The sequence below is a fragment of the Phyllobates terribilis genome, unplaced genomic scaffold (assembly GCF_046119375.1).
Source record: "Phyllobates terribilis strain yellow unplaced genomic scaffold, ASM4611937v1 Scaffold_11__3_contigs__length_659146591, whole genome shotgun sequence".
NCBI classification, from domain to species: domain Eukaryota; kingdom Metazoa; phylum Chordata; class Amphibia; order Anura; family Dendrobatidae; genus Phyllobates; species Phyllobates terribilis.
Window position 1 is genome coordinate 483,790,004 of NW_027362771.1, and position 27,324 is coordinate 483,817,327.

The window sequence follows — 27,324 nt, forward strand, 5'->3', positions numbered from 1 at the left end:
GCTGGAATAGTAGTACCCAGATGCTCAATATGGTTGTTTGATGGCCATTTGAAGGTAAAATTAGCTTTTAAGGTTTTCACTGTTTGAGTAGGTAAGGAGATATTCAAGGCCTCTGATTTTTCAAGATTAATCTTAAAGTTGGACCAATCCCCAAAACGCATCAACTACGTCATCAGGGAGGGCAACGAAGTATGGGGGTTGGTCAAATAAATTAGGAGATCTTTGGCAAATGCTGAACATTTATATTCTGAGCCAGCCACTTTTATTCCCCAGATGTTGGGGTTGTCACGAATGGCCTCCAACAAATGTTCCATAATCAAAATATATAACATTGGGGAGAGAGGGCAGCCTTGCTGTGTACCATTATTTATATTAAACGGGGCTGATAGCGATCCATTTATTTTCAGTTGAGCAGAGGGTGAACAATATAATGCTGAAACTTTTGAGATCAACAGTGTGCCCAAACCAATGTGATTCAGTGTCTCTGATAGAGACATCCAAGAGACTCTAACAAAAGCCTTTTCGGCGTCAAGTTAGAGAATCATTAGGGGAATTTTGTGAACATGGGCATGATTAATATTATCTAGGGTCTTTATTGTGTTCTCCTGAGCCTCTCTTACGGGCACGAAACCCATCTGGTCTAAGTGAATCATATTGGGGAGGTGTGATTTGAGTCTGTTAGCTAAAAGTTATGCATATAGTTTTAAGTCCACATTTAACAGGGATATTGGCCGATAGCTAGTACAGGAATTGGGGTCTTTACCCGGTTTAGGGATGACTACTATGTGTGCTGTCATTGACTGTTGAGGAAAAGGGGTAGACATTGATATGGAGTTAAAGGACTGAAGCATCAAAGGGGATAGAAGTTCCAAGAAAATTTTGTAAAATTTAGCTGTGAAACCATCGGGACCTGGGCTTTTGTTCCCTGGAAGGTCTCGGATAGAAGTCTCAAGCTCCTGTGGTGAGAATGGTTTTTCTAGGTCTCTCATTGTTTCAGTACCTAGTTTTTTATGGCGTTCAGATCTATTAATATAACTTCCAATATCTACTGTAGGTGGAGGTAAGTTATATAATTTAGAATAATATGTTTGGAAAGTGTTTAATATTTCAGGGGTAGAGTGGACTAGCTTATCTTGTGTATTCTTGATGCCAGATATACAGGGTGGGCCATTTATATGGATACACCTAAATTAAATGGGAATGGTTGGTGATATCAACTTCCTGTTTGTGGCACATTAGTATATGGGAGGGGGAAAACTTTTCCAGATGGGTGGTGACCATGGCGGCCATTTTGAAGTCGGCCATTTTGGATCCAACTTTATTTTTTTCAATGGGAAGAGGGTCATGTGACACATCAAATTTGTTGAGAATTTCATAACAAAAACAATGGTGTGCTTGGTTTTAATGTAACTTTATTCTTTCGTGAGTTTTTTACAAGTTTATGACCACTTGTAAAATGTGTTCAAAGTGCTGCCCATTGTGTTGGATTGTCAATGCAACCCTCTTCTCCCACTCTTGACACACTGATAGCAACACCGCAGAAGAAATGCTAGCACAGGCTTCCAGTATATGTTGTTTCAGATGCTGCACATCTCGTATCTTGATGGAATGGTGTATTGAATACATGGTAAAATCAGCAGGAAAAAAAATGCTTGGGCCTTTCCATAATTATTCTGGATTGCTGTTTAATCCCCCATTGTCTCAGGTCATTTTCTCACATCTGATATTCAAGGTCACTTCAATGTCTGATCAGGACTGACCTGAATTCAACAGCCTCATAGACTGTATATGCTGTTTTTGGGTCAGACCTGCTGCAGGTCCGGTCATCGCAGTCTGTACTTTGACCATGAATGTTGGACATATGAAACTGACCTTAACTATATAAAATGTTCAAAATAACTGTAAAAACGGTAGTCACAATTAAAGATGGTTTCTAAACCGTGGTCGTTGACAAGTATCCTGCACACAGTCATGTAATAACAAACTATCTTTATCAATAAAATGAGTGCACATTAAACTGAATCTCCTGCATAGATTCTTGGTCGCTGTGACCCAGCTGTGAGTGGGCAGTAATGGACAGATGCAATGTACAGAGAACGGTTACCATGACAACCTAATGGCAGGGTCATGTGTACGGCTCTGTGCACACTATAGAGCATGATGATAGTGACATGTGACAGTATAACACAATGGCCTGGGACACGCCTTGTATTACAACATATTTTTGGAAGACAATATGACTAGAATACCATAACATTACAATGTCCTGTGTAGATTCTGAATTTCAATACTGCCAAGACCTGTCACTATTGCATTGCTGCACTTCATCTTTCTATTACAGTCTGCGTACAATGGGTGTTGGCCTATTATTTCTAGGAATGATGTAGTCTGATCCCCCAATTATGTAATCCTTTAATTGTTTAGTACCAGCATCTCAGGAACCAGCACAATCTGCTGCACATTTATAGCCTCCCGTCTGTTCTGATTAGTGACAAGGGAAGGTAAACCCAAGGAGGCGACGCAGTCAGGGCACTCTACCTGGAAACGGCTATTCCTCAAAGCCTTCAAGGTTACACGCACAGATCCAGCAGGTCCTAAAAAACAAAAATGTATTTATCTCATGTTGCCTCCTCTTCTTAAAAAACTGGGAGGCTCCTGGAAAAAGGGGATGACCTCTCAGATTCCTAAAATAATTATTTAATCTCTTGGGTATTGCCAAAACCTCCTACAGAGCAAAGCTTTAGAAGGTTTCTTGTGTTTGAAGCCAGAATACTGTATCCTCAAGACGGAGCCCTGACATCGACATGCAAAATCAGTTAGTGGATAACAGGATTTAAAAAGAGGGGTGAAGAATGTAAAAGGGCATTGTCATGGTTAACACCATTTTTAGCACCACATTTCGCTCAGTAAAGTCTGTTATCATCCACAAGGCTATTACTGAAAGTGAGTAATTAAGCTTTTTGAATCATCTTCCTATAATATCATATATGCAGTGCACACATACAGATTTTACATGAGGTTTTTAAATATTTCCACCACTAAAGTCAAAGGAAAATCTTTAATTTTTTGCAAAAAACAGAACACTTTACACTTTAGATTCCTTAATGTACCCCCTTTTACCCTGTTGAAAGCTTTTACATTCTTGACATTGTCACAAGCAACATCATCAGGTAGTCAACTGAAATTGCTTGCCTACAGTCTTGAAGGCATTCCCAGAGATAGAGATGAGCATATCCCTACACACAACCCAAATCCAGGTCAATGCATTCTGACTGCATCACTCTACTAAAGTCACCAACAACCTCCTAACTGCCAAATCCAAGTGACACTACTCTGTCCTCCTCCTCCTGGACCTGTCATCTGCCTTCGACACAGTGGACCATTCCCTCTTACTACAGACTCTCTCATCTCTTGGCATCACAGACTTGGCCCTATCTTGGATCTCCTCATACCTAAAAGACCGAACATTCAGCGTCTCCCACTCTCACATCACCTCCTCATCTCACCCCCTATCTGTCGGTGTCCCGCAAGGTTCAGTTCTCGGACCCCTGCTCTTCACCATCTACACCTTCGGCCTAGGACAGCTCATAGAGTCTCAAGGCTTTCAGTATCACCTCTATGCTGATGACACACAGCTCTACCTCTCTGGACCTAATATCACCTCCTTACTAACCAAAATCCCACAATGTCTGTCCGCTATTTCATCCTTTTTCACTGCTAGATTTCTAAAACTTAACATGGACAAAACAGAATTCATCACCTTTCCCCCATTTCACTAAACCCCACATCTGACCTATCCATCAAAGTCAATGGCTGCCCACTCTCTCCAGTCCCACAAGCTCGCTGCCTCGGGGTATCCCTGGACTCTGATCTCTCCTTCAAACCACATATCCAAGCCCTTTCAACTTCCTGCCGACTCCAACTCAAAAATATCTCCTGGATCAGCACATTCCTCAACGAAGAATCTGCAAAAACACTAGTGCACGCCCTCATCATCTCCTGCCTCGACTACTGCAACCTCCTGCTCTGTGGCCTTCCCTCTAACACTCTCGCACCACTCCAATCTATCCTAAATTCTGATGCTTGACTAATCCACCTGTCCTCCTACTATTCCCCAGCCTCTCCTCTTTGTCAATCCCTTCACTGGCTCCCAATCGCCCAGAAACTCCAGTTCAAAACCCTAACCTTGGCATACAAAGTCATCCACAACCTGTCTCATCCATACATCTGTGACATAGTCTCCCGGTACTTACCTGCACGCAATCGCTGATCCTCACAAGATTTCCTTCTCTGCTCTCCTCTTCCCACAATCGCATATAATATTTCTCCCGTGCATCACCTCTAGTCTGGAACTCTCTACCCTAACATATCAGACTCTTGCCTACCGTGGAAACCTTCAAAAGGAACCTGAAGACCCACCTCTTCCGACAAGCCTACAACCTGCAGTAACCCTTGCTCGACCATACCGCTGCACAACCAGCTCTAACCTCTCCTACTGTATCCTCACCCATCCCTTGTAGACTGTGAGCCCTCGCGGACAGGGTACTCTCTCCTCCTGTACCAGTTGCTGACTTGTATTGTTCAAGATTATTGTAATTATTTTTGCTACGTATACCTCCTTTTTGACATGTAAAGTGCCATGGAATAAATGGTGTTATAATAATAAATAATAATAATTCTGGTTGTCGAAAGTAGCTCTGTAAATTTCCTGACTCTGTGTCTTGTCTTATGATTTGCTATGATGGCACATCATCACCTCTGTGCCGCACAATGAAATCACACCAGTCCAGCGCATCGAATGCTCGGCGCATCGAATGCTCGGCGCATCGAATGCTGCACCAAGGAACCTGGAAGGCAAGAGTGCACTGACCTGAACTCTGAGTGCCCGCACCGATCCGCTCATTTCTACAGATAGATGTTGTGCACTTTTTGGCTGCTTTACCTCCACTCTGTGGTACAACCCATCCCAATTGGGTTGAGGTTGGATAATTGTAGAGGACATGTCACCTGACACACCACTCCATCCCACTCATTCTTGGTCATATATCCTTTATAAACCCTGGTGGTAAGTTTTGGGTCATTGTCATTAGCAACACAAAAGATGGTTACACTAAGTGCAAACCAGATGGGATGGCACATCAGAGCAGAATGCCTTGAATTTGGAATAAATCATTAACAGTGTCACTGGCAAAACACCCCCACACATAACATCTCCACTTCCATGATTAATGGTTAGCACCACACATATAGAAACCACCTCTTCTCCTTTTCTGTGCCTCACAAAGATGTGGCGTTTGTTACTAAAAATCTAAAATTTTATTTATCAGCTCACAGTACAGTTTTTCGCTGATCTAATATCCAGTCCTTGGGTGGCTTGGTCCAAACAAGTCTATTCTTCTTGTTTGCAGTCCTCAGTAATGGCTTCTGTCATGGTTCCACCCCTTACTGTGTCTGGGATGCAGTTACTGACAGCTCAGCTGTCCAATCTTCTACAGGGGCGTGCTGGAGCTGTCAGTACTGTGATTGACAGATCAACCATCCAATCTGGTACAGGGGCATGTAATAGCTGTCAGTGTGGTGATTGACAGCTCGGCTGTCCAACCTGAGACTGGGAGGCACTGGCTATCTTCAGGTGTTCATTATTCCAGTTGAATGCCTGGCTACTTAACTGAGCTGTTTCCCTCAGATCTCGGCCAGACATACATTCAGCTAGTGTGAGGTTTGTTCACTGTGCCTTGAGTTCTGTTTATTGATCTTCTGTTGCCTGACCTTTGACCTTGTTCTGACCATCCGTCTGTTTAACCCCTTCTGCTCTGATTTGCTTTCCTCCTGGTATTCTGATCTACGGAACGTTACCTGACTACGCCTTTGCCTCTTCCCTCTGTTTATAATGTACCCTCCTGGCTTTGACTTCAGACTCCTATCCCGTCTAATGCCTGGCCGTGAAAAGTGATTCAACGTCACATTACATCTGGCCCATACGTTTTTCTTTTTCACCTTTATGGAGACTTTTCACACGCTCTGTGACCACTTGGCGAATTTGAAGCAGATGACTCAGGATCTGGCTAAGGAATGCCAGAGTCTGGAGTCATCACAATGTCAGCTGCAGGGTCAGATAACTAATATAATGAAAACCTCAGTTAGCACTTCACTGCCGGCAGTCGCTGTGACGTCAGTACCCACTGATGTACAGTTGGTCTCTCCAGAACCTGTAATAGACCTCTCTGATAAATTTTCTGGAGGGAAAGACCGACCAGTTTAGGGTCTTCAGGGAGAGCTGTAGGTTATTCTTTACCCTGTGCCCCTGATCATCAGGGGAGGAGTTCCAGCGGGTGGGAATAATCATGTCCCTACTGCGAGGGGACCCTCACACCTGGGCATTTTCCTTGTCCCCACAGGCCCCAGAACGGTTTTCTGTTGACGCCTTCTTTGACAGTTTAGGACTGATATATGACGAACCCGACAGGATCCAGGTCGCTGAGGCTAAGATCACGAACCTGGCAGAAGAGGGTCGCACAGCTTAGTACTACTCTACTGAGTTCCGGCAGTGGTCCACTGCAGTTCTGTGGAATGATGCAGCTATCAGGTGCCTGTTCCACAAAGGTCTTTCTGAAACCCTTAAGGAGGCCCTGGTCCTCCATGACGCTCCTTGTTCTCTGTCTGAGGCCATGACCCAGGCCATGCGAATGGACTGTAGAATCCGTGAGAGACGTGATGAACGGCAGGCTGCCCGTTACATTTCCCTGGGTCAAGGCCATTTACCGGAGGTGGAACCATTGGAGATCAGAGTTGCCAGTCTTGGTGTTGTGGAGAGAAGATGCAGACAAGATCTCGGACTCTGTCTGTACTGTGGTCTCTCTGGACATTTTCTCAAGGATTGCCCTACTCGTCCTCAGGCTACCAAACCATCAGGAGAACGTCTGAGTCTGGGTAACGGCCGAGGAGGTCACCCAGACTCCCGGGTACCTTTTTCTTCCTCCTCCAGGGTACTGATAAATACTGTGCTACCATTCGAGAACCAGGTGTTATCAACATTGGCGTTCATTGACTGTGGGTCTGCTACTAATTTTGTTGATTCAGGACTGGTTCTGAAGTTAGGGTTAGGGACAGTTAGTTTAGAAAGACCCGTGCAAGTCTTCGCCCTTGACAAAACACCATTATCCAGGAATTTGGTCAAGAAGGTTAACGTGGATTTCACGCTTCAAGTATGAGCTCTCCACTCTGAATCCTTCTCATGTTTTGTGTTGGATAATTTACCTGCTGGGTTGGTACAGGGTCTTCCAAGATTGCAGATGCACAATCCTGTCATTGATTGGTGTCAGAGGGAGATTGTTAAACGGGGCTCTAATTGTTGCAAGAAATGTCTAAAAACTGTACAAATATGCTCCGCTAGTCTGAAAGGTCTGCCGGCGTACCTGAAGGACTTCGGAGATGTGTTCTCGGAAAAGGAGGCGGAGCTACTACCTCCCCATCGTCCTTATGATTGTGCTATTGAGCTTATTCCTTGTTCCAAACTGCCTAAAGCATGCCTTTACAATTTGTCCGGGCCTGAACTGACCGCCATGAAAGAATATGTTAACGAAAGTTTAAGGAAGGGTCATATCCGTCCTTCCTCCGGTAGCTGCCACTTTTTTCTTTGTAAAAAAGAAAGATAGGGTCTCTGTCCTTGCCTCGATTTCCAGGAACTAAACAAAATCATGGTTAAAAATACGTACCCACTTCCACTCATCCCCAACCTATATAATCAGCTTCTGGGGGCCAGGGTATTCTCTAAACTTGATCTTAGAGGGGATTACAATTTGATACGCATCCGGGAGGGTGATGAGTGGAAGACTGCGTTTTTAATGTCTGAGGGTTTGTTTGAAAACCTTGTCATGCCTTTTGGGTTATCCAATGCACCTGCTGTGTTTCAAAATTTAATGAATGATATTTTCTCTGATTGCATTGGAAGATATGTTGCAATTTATCTGGATGATATTCTAATTTTCTCGCCAGTTTTGGACTCTCACCAGGAACATGCCCGGGTTGTGTTACAAAGGTTAAGGGAGAACTCTTTGTTTGCTAAATTGGAAAAATGTTTTTTTTCTGTTCAGGAAATTTCGTTCTTGGGGTTCATCTTGTCTGCAGAAGGGTTTAAGATGGACCCTGGGAAGGTACAGGCCATAATTGACTGGGTTCAGCCTCGTGATCTTAAGTCTTTACAGCGTTTTCTGGGATTCGCCAACTATTATAGGAAATTTATCAAGGGGTTTTCTCCACTTGCTAAACCTCTTACTGACCTTACATGTAAGGGAGCAAATCTCAAGATATGGTCGCCGAGTGCTATTAAGCTTTTCGAAAAATTAAAAGAGTGCTTCATTTCTGCCCCCATTCTGATCCAACCAGATCTCCAAGAACCATTCATTGTAGAGGTGTATGCTTTGGAGGTCGGAGTAGGGGCGGTTTTGTCGCAGGGGCCCAAAACTCTGACTATCTTGCGTCCACGCGCTTTTTTTGTCTAAGAAATTTTCGCCGGTGGAAAGAAATTATAATGTTGGGAATCGTGAGTCACTTGCTGTAAAATTAGCCTTTGAGGAATGGAGGCATTTTTTGGAGAGGGCGGTTCATCCAGTTACTGTGGTCACTGATCACAACAATCTAGCCTGTATTGAGTCAGCTAAAAGATTAACTCCTAGACAAGTCAGATGGTCTTTGTTTTTCTCAAGGTTTAATTTTTCGATTACATTCAGACCGGGGTCTAAGAATCTGAAAGCTGACGCATTGTCTCGATCCAGTATCTCCTCCACAACCTCTATCCTGCATTATTCCTCAGGGTATTGTGGTTTCTATGGTAACCTCAAAATTGGAGGAGGAGATCCGTAATGCTACTCCTGGGTCTAAATTATTTGTGCCTGTGTACCTAAGATTGCGTGTGTTACAGGAATTTCATGTGGTTATCCTGGGGTTACTGCTACACTGAAAGCCATTGCCAGACTATGTTGGTGGCCATCCATGCTTAATGATATCAAAGATTTTGTATCTGATTGTGAAGTCTGCGCACGCGCTAAAGTCAGTTATAGCCGGCCGGCCGGGGAATTGGCTCCATTGCCAATTCCAGAAAGACCATGGACTCATTTGTCCATGGACTTCATCACGGATTTGCCTCTGTCTGATGGGAAAAGTGCTGTCTGGGAGGTAGTAGACAGATTTAACAAACAAGCTCATTTTGTTCCTTTGTCTGGATTACCTAATGCAGAGACAGTCTCCAGGTTGTTTATTTCCCATATTGTAAGGTTACATGGTATCCCTCTTAACATTGTGTCCGATAGGGGAGTACAATTTGTCTCTAAATTCTGGAGAGCTTTTTGTAATAAACTCGGGATTGACTTATCATTTTCATCTGCCTACCACCCTGAGACCAACGGTCAGGCTCAGAGGACAAAGCAATCTTTGGAACAAATTTTAAGGTGGTTTGTGGCGGCTCAGCAGGAGGACTGGTCTTCGTTTTTACCTCTTGCTGAGTGAATCAGTCTACTGGAACCTCTCTTTTTTTTTTTTTTTTTTTTAATTATGGGTTTCATCCCCATTTTGGTGAATTTTCTAGGATTAGTTCTGAATGTCCTGTGGTGGAGGTCACCGCACAAAGACTTGGGGATGTTTTGAAGGAGGTTCAAAAGAATATTGGGAGTGCTCAGACTCGCCAAAAACTGTTCGGTGGGTCCTGCTTTTAAGATTGGGGATAAGGTTTGGTTGTCATCCAGGGACATTAAACTTAACGTGCCGTCGGCAAAGTTGAGTCCAAAGTTTATTGGTCATTATGAGATCCTTGAGCTGGTCAAACCAGTGGCATTCAGATTAAAGCTTCCTCCATCCCTTCGCATCCCTAACGTCTTAAATCCTTATTAAAGGAGTTTGTTCCCTCGGTATTGTCTCCATCATCCCCGCCTCCTTCAGTTTCAGTTGAAGGTGGCTTAGAGTATGAGGTTCAGAGTGGTGGATTCTCGTAGGATCCGTAATTCCCTCCAATACCTCATCCACTGGAGGGGATACGTACCAGAGGAGAGATCATGGGTCCCTGCTCGACATGTGAAGGCCGATCAGTTAGTCAGGGCCTTGCATCTAAAGTTTCCTGGGAAGTCCTTAGAAGAGGGGGTATTGTCACGGTTCCACTCCTCACTGTGTCTGGGATGCAGTTACTGACAGCTCAGCCATCCAATCTTGTACAGGGGCGTGCTGGAGCTGTCAGTACTGTGATTGACAGATCGACCATCTAATCTGGTACAGAGGCGTGCAATAGCTGTCAGTGTGGTGATTGACAACTCGGCTGTCCAACCTGAGACTGGGAGGCACTGGCTATTTTCAGGTGTTCATTATTCCAGTTGAATGCCTGGCTACTTAACTGAGCTGCTTCCCCCAGATCTCTGCCAGATATACATTCAGCTAGTGTGAGGTTTGTTGCTGTGCCTTGAGTTCTGTTTATTGATCTTCTGTTGCCTGACCTTTGACCTTGTTCTGACCATCTGTCTGTTTAACCCCTTCTGCTATGATCTGCTTTCCTCCTGGTATTCTGATCTATGGAACGTTACCTGACTATGCGTTTGCTTCTTCCCTCTGTTTATGACGTACCCTCCTGGCTTTGATTTCAGACTCCTTGATTACCCCGTCTCATGGCCTGGCCGTGAAAAGTGACTCAGCGTCACAGCTTCTTTGCAGCATTTCGACCACAAAGGCTTGCTTTTTGCAGTCTCCTCTGCACAGATGTTGTTGAGATGTGTCTGCTGCTTGATGTATGTGCATAATTTATGAGCGCTGTTATTTTAGGTGCTGTCAATTTACAGTTTTTGAGGCTGTAACTATGTAGAACTTCTGCTCTGCAGCAGAGATAATTCTTCTTAGTCTTCCTTTCTTGGGGCGGATATCATTAAAGCCAGTTTCATCAAAGCGATTGATGGTTTTTAGTACTGTAGTAGACGATACCATCAAGGTTCTAGCAATTTTCCGGATTGACTCACCTTCATGTTTCGATGGACTTTCATTTCTCTTTACTTAGTTGAGTTGTTTTTGCCATATTCTGGCTAAAAGCAGTTTTGGAATTGAACTTGGTTTCATAATGTTGTGTGACCAACAGGTGTGTTTTGAAGAGACACTGTTGGTATAAGCACTTTCTGCAGGCTGGTGATTTCATAAATGAACTCTTGATGCGGCATGCCTGCTTAATGGAAGTCATTTAAGTTGACAACCAGATGGATCAGCTTGAGAAAATGCCAATTGTGTGTAAATCTGTCATAGTAAGAGTGGTCCTTTAAGTAATCTAAGGTTTAGCGCATATTCTGTTTTTTTTCCACACATGTTGCTTTAACCTTTGATTCCATATTTATTCCTTTGCTATTTTGCTGCCTGGAGTCTAAATGTACAATGGGCATATTCCAATAAGAACAAGAAAAACCAACTCATGAACAGGTGTCTCCAAATTTTTGACTGGTACTGTATACAAACAGTTTACTGTGTCACTGAGTGAGAAGATGGTCTGACGTGTGTTTCACACCATTGCAATTTACTGAATTACCATGAGGCAAGGTTTTTATTAAGTATTCAATAATTGTTGACCTTTTGATGTTTTTGGTGGTTCTAATAATCTAACGTTATTGAATAGTAGTAGCAAACACAATCCGGCCAGCTTCACTGTTCCTGTGCTCCTCCAATGCTGCAGAGGTAAGCTGTTTCTGCTTGCAGCATGTGACAGCACATAGTTTGGACAGGCTGCACAGTCATGTCACTAGCCCCAATGGCCAATCATCATGAGCAAACAGCCCCCTCAACAAATAGGAAGCTGGGTGGCAGTGCGCTCATAATAATAATAATTTTTATTTATATAGCACAAACATATTCCGCAGCTCATGAAGATAGAAGAAAATAATCACGTACATGTTCGTGACTGTGGGGATCACAATGTGAGGAGGAAACTCAGGAGCTAAGTTACATTCATACAGTGCATAGCAGCTGTGTCTAAGGCTGTGTGCCCACTATGCGTTTTTTAAGTGTTTCCGCAGCGGCAATTCAGCAACAGAAACGCTTAAAAAACGCTTGGTAGAAGGTCTGCCATGGTCCCCAATGATAATCCGCATCTGCTATGCACATGCTGTGGATATTTCCGCTGCGGATTATCATTGCGGAAAAATCCGCAGCACCACCAATTTTGCGTAATCTCTGCGTTTCTGCTGCCATTGACTTGCATTGAATCGCATAATATCCGTATCACTACATGTGCACATGCAGATATTAAGCGATCAATGTGTGGATGCTACCTGGGTCTGGAGAAGAGGAGACTCAGCCCCCGGTCTCCTTAGTGATGCGTCCTGGCTCCCCGGCAGCTCGCGGTGGTCTAAAAGGACCTTCCATGACGTCATTTAGTCATGTGACAGGTCACGCGACCGCTGATGTTGGCGGTAGTGTGACCTGTCACATGACAAAATGACGTCATGGAAGGTCCTTTTAGACCACCACGAGCTGCCCAACACACCGGACAAGGAGACCGGGGGCCATTGGAAGGTGAGTATAATGTTTATTTTTTACCATTCTTTTTAACTATAACTTGGTCACACTATATAAATCCATGTAGGTTGCATGGATTTATATAGCGTGACCAAGTTGTCAAGCACTTTTCCAAGTGATGCTAAAATCGCTTGGAAAAGCGCTTGACAACCCGTATGCGAAATTGCATGTGAAAAAAGCGGGACATACACTTGTCCCTGGCAGGAAAACCGCATGTAAAATCCGCATGAGTTTTTTTCTGCCAGGGAGATGCAGAAACGCTCAGGAAAAATCCGGAGCATTTCTGCATCGTGGGCACATAGCCTAACAGTAGTGGCCTGAGCTGTGCCCGGATTGCTGCTGTTAACCATTTAAATGCCACTGTCAATATTTAACAGTGATGTTTAAATGTCAAGATTGCAAGGCTTGCCCACACCAAATCCAATTGACCTCCTGCGATGCACCAATGAGTTTCTATGGCAGTTAGAGGCCTGCTGAAGGCCTGCTTTACTGCCATCTTTGTACTTCTATGAAGGTCAGTAAGGTTCAAGTACTCCAAGAAGTTAAAAATGTAAAAAATAAAAAAAATTCCAATCATACTTTTGTTTCACCCATTAAAAATAAAATACAAACAAACAAAAAAAAAACCAATATTTGTTATTTCCTCATTCGTAAATGACTGATGTATCAAAATATATAGATGATTAACCCATATGGTAGATGATGTAAGGAGACAAAAAATTCAAAATGCCAAAGTTGTGGTATTTTTGGTCACCACACTCCTCTAAAAAAATGCAATAAATTGAGATTAAAATGTCGCATGTAGCCTGTGAAGAATATTGAAAATATAATCCCATGTCAATCATTGTGCCCTGTTTGGTGGGGGATTATACAGATCTACAGTGCTCAGCTGTAACCGGACACTTTTGCAGCAAGCAGAAGGAAGGGGGCTGAGGGACAGAGAGTGACAAATCCCCCACCCTCAGCTGTGGAGCTGCCACAGGAGACCCCTGTGGACCCCAGCCATGTGGCTCCCTTTGTGTCATATACTATAATTCAATACAGAGTTATGGGAATACGATACATCCCAGTGATACACCAAATAGATTTTTGGAACCACCTGAACATGAAGAATGTCACCCTAGCTTCCAGCACAGTCTAGAGTGCAGAGATAGGGAGATACACCGTGCAGCCTTTCGGAAACCTCTAGGGCCACTGTGTTTGGTCTCCACTCGTAGCAGGAGCTCGGTTGCATCCGATGACACCAGAACCGGCTCCCTAGGACGGTCCATGAGGGAAGTGTAACCCATTTTAGTTTTTAGAGTTTGTAGCTGAGAGACCAGGGGTGGAGATTTAGGTCCAGCCAGGGGGCAGGAGGGGGAGTGACCCAGAGGGATTAAGAGCTCCAGCAGCCTTAGCTGCGCATCTTTTTTTCCCTGGGGGGTTGTGATGACACGTCGTGTGGGAGAAGTCCTGCAACAAAAGGGAACCCAAGCCTCCCATGTGGCAGACCCTTTCCCACAAGCCAGGCCTTCCATCTGACTGGTAACTGATTCTTAATATCTGCTTATATCTTTTGTACCACTACTATTGTGTTTGCATATCTGACCATTATGTACGTATAACCATTATGTATATAGTGTAATGTCTAGTGTGCCCTTAAGGCGATTAAATATATAATTTAACCTTGGGCTGCCCTTTTATCTCGATCAACGAACCACACGTTCATTGTTGGGCTTAATCCTCATGCTACCAGGGCGGGTTTCTGGCTCGATATAATTCCCGTTAACGGACAGGGGACTTAAATCTAATAGAAACTGGTGGCAGCTCTACCAGGTCAACAAGGTTTTGCTTCACTGGAGCTAGAGAAGGGGCCTCTCAGCCTGTCATGGGTGTGAGCAAGTGTGGTGCTACATCTGTGACTGAGTGGGCTACCTCTTCTCACTCCCGGTGCCTTCCTGTACCCGTGTGGACAGGGGGTGTCCGTGTAGAACTATACAAATCTGACCTTAGGCGTCCCCGAGGGGGTGCAGAACATCACGCTGGTGCAAAGGGCAGATCCATATCACGTGTTCCATCTGACGTAATTCTGATGTCAGGCGGGTTGCTGAGGTGTGGATCCTTTACATGTAGTAGCAGTGGTGGGATTCTGCGGGATCTCTCTGCTGCCATTCATCACAAGTGGTGGCAGCGGTGGGATTCTGAGGGATCTCTTTGGTGCCATTCTTCACAAGTGGTGGCAGCAGTGAGATTCTACGGGATCTCTCTGGTGCCATCCATCACATAGTCCAAATTTGTATAAATAAAACAGCTTGCCACACAAAAAAGCCCTCAAACAATGAAAAAATAAAAGTGTTATGGGACTCAGAAAATTATGACATAAACAATATTATATATACTTTTTTTAATACAACCTTTTGAAAAAAATGTTACCATTTAAATAAATAAAAAATCTATGCAAGTTTGGTATTGCCGTAATCATAATGACCGAAAGAATCATGCACAGAGAACTCAGTGCCACGTTTCGGAATATATGGCAGATGCTGTGCTTATACACCTAAGTATATAGTACTAAAGAGGAAAGCGAAAACGGTGAACTAGCACCAGTCATGCTGCAAATGAGTAAATGCAAGACAACTATAATAAATTGTATAATACAAAAGGAAGTCTTTATTCAAAAACACATATGGTCATACAGATAAAAACCCTTAAAAACATAACATACATGGAAAATAATTATCCCCCTAATGAAAAAAATAGTAATGGTGTTACATATTAACAACAAAAAAAAAGAGGTACACATTGAAAAGGTAACCTCCAGATTGTAAATAGCACACATATTATATTAAATAGATCATAGTAGATCCCATTAAATTACTGAATATCCCCAATGGGAAGAAAAACACGACCTATGTATACTTAAAGGTCAAATATAAAGTCACTTGGGAGGCATTAGGGGCACGGTTACCGAAGATAGAATACAGTATAAGCTATAGCATATATACACCTCAACAACATGAAATCCATAGGAGGAATACCATACCCATACCCTACGCGTTAAGACACCATTGTGGCTTCCTCAGAGGTATTTTCCATATATGTTATGTTTTTAAGGGTTTTTATCTGTATGCCCACATGTGTTTTTGAATAAAGACTTCCTTTTGTATTATACAATTTATTATAGTTGTCTTGCATTTACTCATTTGCAGCATGACTGGTGCTAGTTCACCGTTTTCTCTTTCCTCTTTAGACCGGAAGAATCATGTCATTTTCACCATGCAAAAAAACACTGTAAAAACAAAGAACATTGGGGAAATTGCACCATTTCATCCCAATCTGATTTGTTTTAAGAAAATTTAATGATAAAATGGATGGTGACATTCAAAACTACAACTCATCCAACAACAAAAAACCCCAGTAGGCGAGGAAAAAACTAAAGTGCAAAAAAATTGGCTATGCAGGCAATGGGTTAATTGATATACATATATTTGAGATCAACACCCTCAACAACTAATTTATAGCATAATTTATGATGAACAATGTATGTAAGAAATAAAATCTAAAATGAAACCGCAACATTTTTTCTGTATTTTTGCTAAAATAGAAAGTAAAAGATACTGAATAAGAGCCAAAAATGGCAACCTGCATAAAACACAACTTAACATCTACCTATAATAAATAATAAAAAGCATGACCGCTAGAATACAAAGAGGAAAAATATAAAAAAAAATGCTCTGGTCTTCAAGGTATTAAGTGGATGTGGGTTGCTTTTTGAGCAGGGCTTAAAATTGCAGTGACAGGACACCACTCACTGAGCTCATCGCAGTTCAGGGGCCCGCTCACTGCAGCGAGTCACTCTCCTTTGCACCTCAGCATGTGCGTTCGCCTCAAACCACCTCAGATGCTGATGCAGAAATATCGGTCAGATGTATTACAGAGTGGGACAATGGATTCTTTACACTTCGGACAGGTGAGGGATATTGTTCTTTTTTATTATTTGTTTGTTTACAGGGGACGATGGCTTCAGGGAATTAGGTGTAAAGGTGAGTATAATGTGTTTATTTTTTTCTTATTTTTACACTTGTTGGACACAGCAGGGGCAGAATGCAACTCTCAACATTGTCCCCTGCTCGCACTAAGATCAGTGCCAGCAGGGGACAATGATGAGAGCTACCTTCAGCACCTCGCGCTTGGGAACAGCGCGAACTGTACCGCTGATTCCCAGAAGCTGGTAAGTGTGATACAGGATACGGCACACGGTTGCCATGCATATGCCACACAGGTACACACGAACATGGATATCTCCGGTACTGTTTTTTCCTGTACCGGAGAAATCCGGACATGTGAAAGAGGCCTTACTCTTGTGAAAATGAAAAACTTGGGGCAAAAGCAACATTTTTGTGGGCCAGCCAATTTTGCGTCAAGTGCTGCTCCTTCTCTTCCGAACCCTGCCGTATGCACAAACAGTAAATTTCCCTCACATATGGGGTATCTGTGTACTCATTAATAATTGCACAATAAATTGTACGGTCCATTTTCTCCTACTACCTTTGTTAAAATGCAAAAATTGGTGCTTAAGCAACGTTTTGCTGGGAAAAAATATATTTTTTAAATTTCACGGCTCAAGATTATAAAACCCTGTGAAGCTCCTGTGGGTTCAAGATGCTCACCGCACCTCTAGGTAAATTACTTGAGGGGGGTTAGCTTCCAAAATGGGGTCACTTGTGGGGTGTTTCCACAGTTTAGGCACATTAGGGGCTCTGCAAACACGATATGGCGTCCGCAGTGTATTCCAGCCAATCTTGCGTTCCAAAAGGCAAATGGTGCTTCTTCCCTTCCGAGCCCTGCCATGCACCCAAACGATAGTTTTCCACCACATACTGTATGTGGCACTGGTGTACTCAGGAGAAATTACACAACAAATATGGGGGTCCATTTCCTCCTGTTATCCTTGTGGGAAAAAATTAAATTTTCATTTTTCCCTTCCATATTACTTTACTTTTTCTTGAATGTGGTTCTGAGCACTTAGAGGGGTGCAGTTTTTAAAATGGTGTCATTTTGGGGTATTTTCTGTCACATAAGTGACGCACCCCCTGGGCCATATTCTTTAGGGGAATACCCGGAGCCGGATCAGATGGGAGTTGTAGTCGCCGAGTGGCAGTGACCCGGTCCGTGCCCAGGGTGTCAAGCTCAGAGTATGTGGCAGTCCTACAGATGTTATAAAGTTCTTTATGTCGACTACGCCACCCGTTGTATTGCGGTCACTACGGCCGCCGCTGCAGCAGGGTCCGCTGAGGCTGATGGTGTTGGTGCAGCTTTTGATAGTATAACCCCCAACGGGTGGGGTATAGCCTCAGGGGGTCAGGTGCAGAGGATGGGGGTTGTGGTGGTGCAGCATAGATGATAATTAAAGACAGAGTCGGGTTGTGCAGTTTAGGGTATTTACTTACTGCTGATGTTCCGGTCACTCCAGCTTCAAGTGACCACCCGAGCCGTGCTGCGTCCACCAGGTCCTGGATTCAGCCAACCCCCAAGCAAGTCCGGAGCGTGACCCTGAGCCCTCCTTCCTGTCCTGTCTTCTGGCCGTCCCCACCAGGGATCCACCTAGGTCCAGCTCCCTCGGGCCTTCTGTTGGGAAACCCTTGGCCTTGGGTTCCCTGACCCTACACGTGGTTTGCCTTCAGGGTGGATGTGGTGGGTGGCCGTGGCAGATCCTGCCCACGGCCTCCGGTCTCTGGCTGAGGTGTGCTTTAGCCCCCACCAGTTTGGGATCCGGTACCCTTTTGCCAACTCTTCACCCGGTGATGGACTTTGGGTTCTCAGAGTCCTTTTCTTTCACCCCCTCTGGGTCTCTCTTTCTCCTCTCTCTCTCTGGGCCTTGGGCTGCTCTGCTCCTCTGCTCTGCTTCTCTGACTGACTGACCCTGATCTTAGATGGTGCCCACCTTAAATACTCCCTCTATGTGTGAGCTCAGGTGACCAGCACCCAATGAGCTCCTATCTTTACCCAGGCTGCTCCCCCTATCTGCCCCTACACTACTGGGATGTACCACCCCCCTCCCACTCCAGCCAGGAACAGACTCGGTCGTACCTGCACATTTCTAAGTGGGAGTACCATTGGTCTGTTCCTCGGAAATGGGATGTGTGTAGTGCATGCAGCTTTCTGGGCTCAGTTTCACACTCCATCCTTACCCGGGAGTGGAATACCACACCTCTGGGTTGAGGTGCAATACCCCTGTAGCAGCCAAATCCTCAGGGTGCTACATTAGCACCTCAAGGTCACTTTAAGTGTGATGTGGTCCTTAAAAAAGTTGTTTTGTAAATTTTTTAGAAAAATGAAAAATTGCTGATAAACTTTTAAACCCTTCTAATTTCTTAACAAAAAAAATATTAGTTTCAAAAATGACGCTGATGTAACGTAGACATGGGCCAAATGTTATTTATTAACTATCTGGTTTAAGGGCATAAAAATTCAAATTTTGAAGAATGCAAATTACAACCTGTTCTCACATTCCCTAATAGCTCAGTGTGTTACTAGGTTGATTCCCAAGCGAAAGCTCACTGGTTCAAATTGAGGAGCAGCCATGAAGAAGATTTCCCAAGAAAAGAGAAACAGCATCACCCAGCTCAATGATAGCGGTCTCTTGGCCAAGAAAATTGCTAAACTGAATCATGTGAGTGCTATGGCAGTTGGAAGAATATGAAATGAAGTCCGTCCATCCATTCAAAAGCCAAGAGATGGACATCCAAGCAAAATATCAGTCAACAAGTTGGCTCATCACAATAATCAGTTCTGGCACAACAAACATGGCAGTGGAGGTGGCTCGTATGCTTCATAGTAGTGAGACCACAGACGTCCATACAAGCAACGTGCGACGCACATTACACAAGTCTGGAATGGTGGCCCGAAAAAAGGTGAACAAGCTTCGACCTCAATATCATCATAAGAAGCTTTGACTTGAGTTTGCAAAAAAGTACAAAAAGTGGCCAGTAGAAGATTGGAAATGGGTGATTTTGAGCGATGAGTCAAAAGTCAATACAGTAGGATCTGATGGGGCAAATGGGACTGGAAGGAACAAGGGCTAACTGATCGAGAAATTGAAGGAACTGTCAAGTTAGGTGGACGAAGCCTGATGATATGGGTTGTTTCATAACCAAATGCATTGGATACTTGGGCAAGATCGATGGTGGTCTCAATGCGGAGCTACAGTCATGGCCGAAAGTGTTGGCACCCATGAAATTGTTCCAGAAAATGAAGTATTTCTCCCAGAAAATTATTGCACTTACACGTTTTGTTATACACATGCTTTTTTCCTTTGTGTGTATAGGAAAAATACCAAAAAAAACAAAAAAGACAAATTGGACATAATTTCACACAACCCCAAAAATTGGCAAGGCAAAATTGTTGGCACCTTTCTAAAATATTTATAGGCAGAACTGTTTATCTCTTCCATAATAACTCTGCTTTTCATCACCTGTCTTACTTATTGCATTTTTTTTTTCTTGTGTGTCTTATGGTGTATAAATATGTGACTCTTAAGATTTTGTAGTATACTATGCCTGATGAAGAGACCTGAGTAGTCTCGAAAGCTTGCAATTTGTTACCATCTTTTCAGTTAGCCATTAAAAGGTATCAGCCACTGAGGACTTTCAAATCTAAATATTTTTCTTGGCACCTTTCCAAAATTGTGGGTAAACAACTTTGATTCAAGCATGTGATGCTCATTCAAACTCACCTGTGGCAAGTAACAGGTGAGGGCAATATGAAAATCACACCTGAAAGTAGATAAAAAAGGGAGACGTTCACTGAATGTTTGCATTGTGGTCTGTGTGTGCCATACTAAGCATGGAGAACAGAAAGAGGAGAAGAGAGCTGTCTCAGGACTTGAGAACCAAAATTTTTGAACAATATCAACAATCTCAAGGTTACAAGCCCATCTCCAGAGATCTTGATGTTCCTTTGTCCACGGTGCGCAACATAATCAAGAAGTTTACAACCCATGGCACTGTAGCTAATCTCCCTGGACGTGGACAGCAGAGAAAAATTGTTGAAAGGTTGCAACGCAGGATAGTCCAAATTGTGGATAAGCAGGCCCAATTAAATTCCAAAGAAATTCAACTTGTCCTACAGGCTCATGGAGCATTAGTGTCAGTGCAAAGTATCTGCCAACATTTGAATGAAATGAAACGCTACGGCAGAAGTCCCATGAAGACTCCACTGCTGACCCAGAGACATAAAAAGATAGACCACTGTTTGCCCAAATGTACGCAAGCCAAAATCTTTCTGGGAAAGCATCTTGTGGACAGATGAGATCAAACACATCATTCTACTGTTTACCGAAAACGGAATGAGGCCTACAAAGGAAAGAACACAGTACCTAGTCAAATATGGTGGGGGCTCAAATATGTTTGGGGTTATTTTTCTGCCTCTGGGTGCCTTGACTATGTGCAAGACATCATGAAATCTGAAGACTACCAAAGGATTTTGGGTCGCAATGTAGTGCTCAGTGTCAGAAAGCTGGGTTTGCATCCTAGGTTATGGGTCTTCCAGCAGGACAATGACCCCAAACATATTTCAAGAAGCACCCAGAAATGGATGGAAGCAAAACCCTGGAGAGTTCTGAAGTAGCCAGCAATGAGTCTGCATCTAAATCCAATTGAACACCTGTGCAGTGATCTTAAAATTGCTGTTGGAAGAAGGCACCCTTCAAATATGAGACCTGGTACAATTTGCAAAAGAGGAGTGGTTCAAAATTCCAGTTGAGAGGTGTGAAAAGCTTGTTGATGGTTATAGGAAGTGATTGATTGCAGTTATTTATTCCAAAGGGTGTGAAACCAAATATTAAGCTGAGGGTGCCAATAATTTTGTCCAGCCCATTTTTGGAGTTTAGTTACTTACCACAGGTGAGTTTAAACGAGCATCTCATGCTTGAAACAAAGTTGTTTACCCACAATTTTGGAAAGATGCCAACGATTTTGTCCGGCTCATTTTTGAAGTTTTGTGTGAAATGATGTCCAATTTTCCGTTTTTTTTTTTGCGTTGTTCCAATACAAAGGAAAAAAGCATGTGTATAATAAAACATGTGTAATTGCAATAATTTTCTAGGAGAAATACTTAATTTTCTGGAACAATTTCAAGGGTGCCAACACTTTCGGCCATGACCGTATATGTAAGTATCCTACAAGAGTTACATAGTACACTTGAATACTATGGGTATGAAAATGAAGACATAGTGTTCCAGAAGGACAATGACAGGAAGCATACGTCAAGATTGGCGAAGAAGTGGTTTTATGACCATGAAGTAGAGTTTCTGGATTGGCCCCCACAGTCCCCAAACCTAAACCCAATTGAACTCTTGTAGGTAAAGTTGAAGAAAAAGCTGTATAAATACCAAAGTAGTCGACCATTATACACCAACTTTGGGAACATGTAGAAGAGACCTGGGATCAGATATCGAGACATGCTTGAATCTGATCGAAAGCATGCCCAAAAGGATTCAGGCAGTGTTGAAACCCAAAAATGGATTTACAAAATACTAACAAAATAATAAAAATTTAAATTTTGATTTTTAGTAGCAAAACAGTAACAATGCAGTGGCGTGACAAGAATCTGCATAACTAATCATATGCTAAATAGTTGCAAGTCAAATTAATGTAGGAGATAGCAAAGATGATTGTCTATAAAATGGTGGTAATCTCGCGTGCGAAGCAGTAGGGGATGGTGAGATATGGAGCCTGAAAGTCAAAAGTTCAAAATATTGTTACCCTTTAGCTCATCAGTGTATAAATATTAGGATGGTTGATGTCTACCATTGGAGAGTCTATAATCCTAAGGAAAGCTTACAAAATTCAGAATCAGATTTGGAAAGTTCAAACTTCTATTTTTGTTTTCACAATAACCGCATCAGATAACCTCTTTTCTGCAGTATTATTCTGGCTGTTAGATGGAGATTTCACATGGGGATGCAGGATTAGAACTTGATGTAGGTCTGGCAGCTTGGGAAGAATCCAAGGATCCAATACTGACAGGAACCTTAACACCTTCCCGCTGAAGCCTGTTTTCAGTTTCCTGACCAGGTAAAATTTTTCAAATTAGACTATTTATGTGGTAATTCTAGAATGCTACCCAGATGATATCGAGATTGTTTTTCTTCATGACACATTGTAGTTGATGAAATGTATTAAATTTAGGTCGAAATGATTTAAGTTTATTTATGAAAACATCCAGAATTTGGCAAATTTAAAAAAATTGCAATTTTTTAACTTTATTATGTATTAACTAATTTTGTTTGGCATGACTGTTTTAATGGCATAAAATTCATCTACCACATGTGTACTTTACATCATTAGGCTATGTGCCCACGATGCAGAAATGCTCCGGATTTTTCCTGATCGTTTAAGCATCTCCCTGGCAGAAAAAAACGCATGTGGATTGTACATGCGGATTGTACATGCGTTTTTCCTGCCAGGGACATGCGGATGTGAAGCGTTCTTCACATGCATTTCCGCATGCGGGTTGACAAGCGCTTTCCAAGTGATTTTAGCAGCACTTGGAAAGTGCTTGTCAACTTGGTCACACTATATAAATCCATGCAAAAGGCATGGATTTATATAGTGTGACCTTAAAGAATGGTTAAAAATGAATCTATACTTACCTTCCGATGGCCCCCGCAGTCTTGCTTTGCTCCGTCCTGGCTGCCAGCAGATCGCGGTACACTGCACTGAAGGACCTGCCGTCACATGACTATGACGTCAGCGATCTGCCGGCAAGGGAGGACGAGTGCAGCGGGGGCCGTCAGAAGGTAAATATAACATTTATTTTATTCTTTTTTTCACAGGTTCTATGATACCCGGGTCCGGAGGAGAGTCTCCTGTCTTCTAGACCTGGGTACCATCCGCACACTGAAACACATGGAATGCGCATCTGCATATGCAGTGATGAGTAATCCATGCGTTTCAATGCAAGTCAATGGCGGCAAAAACGCAGCACTTCCGCAAAATAATTGGTAGTGCTGCGTTTTTTTCCGCAATGATAATCCGCAGCGGAAATTTCCGCAGCATGTGCAAAGCACATGCGGATTATCATTGGGGACCATGGCAGGCCTTCTACCATGCGTTTTTCAAGCATTTCTGCAGCATTTTTGCTGCTGCGAAAATGCTTAAACGCATCGTGGGCACACAGCCTTATAATTTTTTAAATCACTTTTTTGTTAGGATGTTAGAAGGGTTGAAGTTTTAGCAGCAATTTTTCATTTTTTTTAATGAAATTTATAAAATAGTTTTATGGACTACTTCACTTTTGAAGTGACTTTGAGGGGCATATATTTCAGAAAACCTAGAAGACCCCCATTTCAAAATCTACATCCCTCACATACTGAAAACTGCATTCAAAAATTGGTTAGCCAATTAGGTGCTTTACATGAATTAATGCTAATTGGAAAAATAATGAATTTTTTTTTGTTTTTACAAAAATGTTGCAATAGTCCTATATTTTTTTATTTTCACAAGGGTAAAAGGAGAAAATAGTCGCCACAATGTGTTGTGCAATTTCTCATGAGTACAGTGATTCCCCATATGTGGTCAGAAATTACTGTTAGGGCACACAAGCAGGGCTCAGAAGGAAAAGAGCCTATTTGACTTTTGGAGAGCAATATTTGCTGGAATAGATTGCAGATACCATGTTGCATTTGGAAAGCTCTTGAAGTGCCAAAAATGCAGAAACCAAACACAAGATAGTCCATTTTGAAACATGCACTTCTTAATGAATTTATCTAAACTGTAGTGAGCATTTTAAACCAACAGTTTATTTGTGGGATTTTATAAACTTTGGGCCATGAAAATGAAAAATTACATTTTTGCAAGGAAAATGTGGCTTTAGCCCAAAATGTCTCACTTTCACAAGGGTAACAGGGGAAAAGGAACCCTAGTTAGTTGTGCAATTTCTCTTGAGTACATTGATAGCCCATATGTTGTCATAAACTACTGTTTGGGCAAACGGAAGGGAAGGAGCGCCATTGGACTTTTGGTGCACAACTTTTGCTATAATAGACTGTGGACACCATGTCACATTAGGAGAGCCTCTGAGATGCCAAACAGCAGAAACCCTAAAAATGTGACTACAAGTTGGAAACTACACCTTTTGAGGAATTCCTCAAGGGGTGCAGGGAGCATATTAATCACAAGTGATTCAAGGAATTGAATAACCTTTGGTTGTGGAAATGAAACATTTAATTTTTTACACTAAAACGTTGTTTTAAATTTTCAAGAGGGCTAATAAGAGAAAATGGACCAAATAATTTGTTACACAATTTCTCCTGAGTAAAGAAAGAAATTAAACCTCCTATATTTATGTTGACAAATGATGGACCTGAGTGGGAACTTGTTTTTTGTGAGTAAATTTGAAGCTTTTATTGGTACCATTTTGTGGTACTAAACATTTTGGACAAATATAAAGGCTCGGTTCCCATTTATCCTCTGCCCCACACTGAAGACTTACGTTGCTGTTTTCATCTAAATCTCCAAAATATGTGATTCAGATGAAACCCCTGATGGATCCATTCACTATAATGACGCAGAGCGTTATTCTGGAATTTGTATGGCCTCTGTTTGTTGCCGTTCGCCTTTTCAGTGGTGCATGAAACTGGTCGAACTGCTTTTGCGCAAGACTAAAAAGACGGACACTGCCTGATCCTAGGATGTATCTACATCCTACATGATTACATCTGCCTCATTGTAATAAATCTTTCATCTTGGGTTTTATTCAAATCACGTATTTCAGAGCCTTAGATGGAAAGTGCTCAGCATATAGTGCAGGATAAATGTGAACTGAGCCTTATTGCAATTTTTGGAAGTCACCGTTCATCATGCAGTATAAGATTGCTTTGTCCTTTGTGTCAGTATGAATAGAGCCATTTAAAATAAATAAATAGATCTTTGCATCACCGTATTTTGAGAGCTGTGATTTTTCTATTTTTCAGTCAACAAAGTCACGAGAGAGCAAAAAATTAAGTTCTGGAAAACCCCTTTAGGCCATGTTTGCTATTTGGTCAGCATTTTATATATGAAAAAAAAACAGGAGTGGGTGAAAAATACAGAAGTGGTGACGTGTTTCTATTACACTTTTCCTCTGATTGTTCCTCTCTTGATTTTGGCTTACAAATACTGAGGTAAAATACTCTTATTGATATTTCATGTATTAAATAAAGCTGCTTTGTTTTTGATATTTCCTGCTATTTGGCTTTGAAAAAAACTTTATTGATATAGTCATGTGCAGATTACATGTGCTTCTACAGCAGAACGTACTAAAAATGCACGTGTTTTTGACTGGCAGATTTTCAGCATCTAATGCAAATCTATGGGGAAAATCTGAACATTAAACTCGAGAGAAAATGACATGTTGTAGATGTGAAACACGCACTGCAGGTCCATTTAAGCTGAGTAAAAAGAAAAAAACAAAACAAAAAAAACCACAGTGGGCATGAGATCTCTATAAATTCCATCCACTTGACTGTAACTGTAAGACACTGCATTTTTTTGAAGCGACAAAAATCCGCATTGTCAAAGACTCACCATAAACTCATTGTGGGCATCCAGCCTAAATCTAGGGGAAAATGAATAGACTCACCAACCCCGACACACTCACAGTATTATGCTTGTGGTGTGATATCCAAAGGCCATGTTCACACATTCAGCATTTGGTCAGTATTTGTAAGCCAAAATCAGGAGTGGAACAATCTTAAAACACGTGAACAAGTGGTGTTAGAACAGATCAATGAGGTTTTCAGTAATGGGTCCGACATGGTTTTAGATTCCAATAGTGTGGAGACGAGAGATCTCATCAACAAATTGAAGGAGTTATTCAATAAACGTGTCCGCTTATGGTGGAACAAATCATTTTTGGAAAAGTATATGGTAAAAGGGTTGATACCCCGTGGTCTCCGTGTCCAGGTGTTCCCCCTCCTTCCCAATCATTGATGATATATTTAAGAATGAATGGGAGGACCTGGCCTCCACCTGTTCTAAAGGGTTTATGGGGTTCCTTGTACAGTCCAATGAAAAAATGATCAGTGATCGGGATTTAGAAATAAATCTGATACAGGATGAATTAAGGAAACAACTTAATTCGGAGGCTTTATCAGCATTGAATGCTGATTTAGATAAAGACTTCAAAAAGTGGGAAGAGGAGATTTTGTCCACAAAGACAAAAAAATATCAGCGTGATGTGCTGGATTTTCAAAATAAACATGTATATAGGTGGAGAAGAGTGAATTTGAAAACCAGATCTTCTCCAACTAGATCTGGTTCTTTCTCCTTGATTTCATCATGTGAAGAATTGGTACAAGCTGGGGGGTCCACTGCAACTAACCAGATCCACAAACACCTTAAGGTCAACCAAGGGAAAAATGGCAATAAAACAAAGAACCCTGTACCGCAACAACGGGAAAGGAAAACACTGAGTAATATGGAGGTAATCAACCTTTCGTCACATGTCCTAACTGATGCGCAGCGTGAGTTACTATGCCTTGGATTAAATTTTATACCTACTAATCAGTTTAATTTTTTCACAGCCATGGAAGATTTACATATTTTCTCAAGGAAGTTGATTTTAAACAAACTACATAAATCGAAATGTGAACAGGGATTTAATACCAAAGAGGAGCTGGAGGCCCTATCAGCCCTCGAAGATCTACTGGGGGAGCAATCCTCTGATCATGCAGGTGGGTTTCCCAAATCGGCTTGGCCAAGATCTACCACATTTCCCCCCCCCCCTTTCACTTTGTCCACAGGTCGAGATCTTTACCAAAATGGTTATTGA

The 27,324-nt window shown here is 42.3% G+C and overlaps 1 long non-coding RNA gene across 1 annotated transcript; it reads left to right on the top strand.

Moving 5' to 3' along the window:
• Positions 1-5,641: 5,641 nt before the first annotated feature.
• LOC141165250 (uncharacterized) lies at positions 5,642-27,220 on the top strand. The gene is made up of 3 exons (XR_012251114.1): positions 5,642-5,719; positions 22,436-22,586; positions 27,077-27,220. It is a non-coding gene; the product is annotated as an uncharacterized lncRNA (long non-coding RNA).
• Positions 27,221-27,324: the final 104 nt, after the last annotated feature.